We start from the raw sequence: 2884 nt of genomic DNA on the forward strand, positions 1-2884 counted from the left end.
CCCCCGCCCCCCTTGACTTTTTCCGGTGGTCCCACCTGTCATTTTTGGGTCCCTTGTAGGCTTGCTGAAATGCCCCAGTTATTGCAATTGGAACCGTTCCAGCCGTCCCTGGCCATCTAGCCCGCGCTCTCCTTTTCCTTCCGAAGCATTCTGGGAGAGCCCTCCAGCCTTAGATTTCTGACGTGCCCAGACATTCGATAACGTTTATTTTCACATTCCATCAGCTTTTCTGCTTGATTGTGGAGGCAACATCTGGCAAAGAGCACGAGGGGCGGAATCAGGGTTACTGCAGAGGGGCCAGCCTTGGGAAGAGGGCCTGCCTCTTCATCACACAGGTGGTTCAGTGGTTAGTGCTGGACCTGAGTTCAAGCCACTTAGTTTTCTTTTTTTTTTTTTTTAAACCCTCACCTTCCATCTTGGAGTCAATACTGTGTATTGGCTCCTTGGTGGAAGAGTGGTCAGGGTGGGCCATGGGGGTCAAGGGACTTGCCCAGCTGGGAAGTGTCTGAGGCCAGATTTGAACCCAGGACCTTCTGTCTCTAGGCCTGGCTCTCCATCCACTGAGCCACCCAGCTGCCCCTACTTAGTTTTCTTAGCGGTAGAGTGAGGGGAAAATAATTGCCCCTCCCTCTCAGGGTGCTTGGGGGATCAGAGAGCGTGATCCTTGTAAAGGGCTCCTGGTTGCCAGGGAGCTGTGGACCACAATTTCCAGGGATTTCTCTCATCGCTAGCTCCTGTCGCTGTGGAATCTGGAGACACCCCCCCTTGTGGCTTAGTGAGATCCGATGAACCCCAAGTTTTAGAAATAGCTTGTAGGCTGGAGACCCCCAAAGCTTGGGCTTGTTCCCTGCTCCGCCCTGAGAGAATCCGCCCTGAAGGGAATCTCAGGCTGGCAGCTGCAGACTGAATAATGGACCCCAGGGTGAAGGCTAAACACCCCTTTGTCTTAGGTGGGCTTCCCCGAAGTATCAGAGAACCTTCCCAGGAAGCCACACCCGGGCAGGGAGCAGCCTTTAGTGTCCATTGTGTAGGCAGCCCCTTCCCTGACCCCCAGCCTCTGGCCAGGATTCCCTTCCCAGGCTTGACGGTAAATCCCATCCTTCTCTCCCAGCCCCTGGATCTGCCCAAAAGGCATAGAAGTTCCCCCATTGCCTTTGTTCCTGGGAGTCAGGGTGGCACTCCCGGAGGTCAGGAAGCAGAGCGAAGCCGCGTTCAAGCCTCGCACTCTGCACAGGAGGCCTCGCCAGCCCAGCTCCCCCCTTCCCTGGACTAAAGAGTGGCTTTGTGACTATTGAATAGTTCTGTGTTTTTTCTAAGTTAACCCTCTTTTTTTAAAAAAAAAAAAAAGATTTTTTTAAAATTTTAAACCCTTAACTTCTGTGTATTGACTTATAGGTGGAGGAGTGGTAAGGGTGGGCTATGGGGGTCAAGTGACTTGCCCAGGGTCACACAGCTGGGAAGTGTCTGAGGCCAGATTTGAACCCAGGACCTCCCATCTCTAGGCCTGGCTCTCAATCCACTGAGCTACCCAGCTGCCCCTAAGTTAACCCTCTTTTGCAGTGACCCCAGACAGCAGAAAATGAAACACCTAACAATGATAGCATTTCTGTGTAATGCTATATATAAAAAGCACATTCAATGAGGTGGCTAGCTGGCTCAGTGGAGACAGAGGCAGGCCTAGATGGGAGGTCCTGGGTTCAAATTTTACCTTGGACACTTTCTAGCTGTATGACTGTGGGCAGGTCACTTGACCTCACTTGCCTAACCCCTTCCTGCTCTGGTGCCTTAGAACCAATAGATAAGATTGATTCTAAGACCCAGTAGTTAGTGGCATTACCAGATCACAGTTTATAGCCCTTTGGGCAGAGTTCCAAATTGCCCTCCAGAATGGTCGGGTCAGTTCCCAACTCCACCAACAATGCATCAGGGTCCCAACTTTTGCCACATCACTTTCCTTTACTAGCCCATCTGCTGGGTGTGAGGTGGTACCTCAGCAGTTTTATTTTTATTTTTTATTTATTTAAACCCTTCCCTTCTGTCTTGGAGTTCATACTGGGTATTGGCTCCAAGGCAGAAGAGTGGTAAGGGTGGGCAATGGGGGTCAAGTGACTTGGCCAGGGTCACACAGCTAGGAAGTGTCTGAGGTCAGATTTGAACCCAGGACCTCCCAGGTCTCTAGGCCTGACTCTCCATCCACTGAGCTACCCAGCTGCCCTGGTCAGCATTGTTTTAATTCGCATTTCTCTAATGGAGAGGACTTTAGAACATTGTTTTGTATGATTATCCTGGCTTTGGTGTCTTCATTTGAAAATGGAGCATTGGCCAATCCCAGAATGCTTTGTATTTTTATAGATCTGACCTATTCTCTGTGGGAGAAACGAGATCTTTCCCAGAGGGATGTGCTGCCTCCCGCCTCATCTCCAAAGCTGTTTCATCGAAAGCCACCCCAGTCACTGGCAATGCATCCCAAGATCTCCGTGCCTCTGATTTGGTCAGAGGGCCGCCCCTTCTCCCTGATCTGCCGGGGAGCCTGGTCTCTGCTCCCCGACGTACTTCTGCCATCTCTCTCCTCACGGCCCACCCGATGCTTGTTGGCACGAGGGGGGGCATCGCGCTGGGCCTACTTTCTGCCGTGCCGGCTTGAGTCTGCCCAGAAGTGTTTGTTAAACAGCCAGTTCTTGTGCCCAAAGCCGGGCTCTGGCTTTACCCAGCAGCGGCTTGCTGAGGTCCCTCCCCCGCCTGTGTGCGTCCACTCTGGCCCGCCGATCCGCCCTTCTGCTTCTCGGCCGGCGCTGGACTGTTTTGCTGCAAATCTGCGATCTGGTGACCTTCAGATATTTCGTACCAGAAGCAGGTGGGGACGAGAGCGCACAGTCAGCCTGGA

This window comes from Gracilinanus agilis, chromosome X (assembly GCF_016433145.1).
Source record: "Gracilinanus agilis isolate LMUSP501 chromosome X, AgileGrace, whole genome shotgun sequence".
Taxonomy (NCBI): Eukaryota; Metazoa; Chordata; class Mammalia; order Didelphimorphia; family Didelphidae; genus Gracilinanus; species Gracilinanus agilis.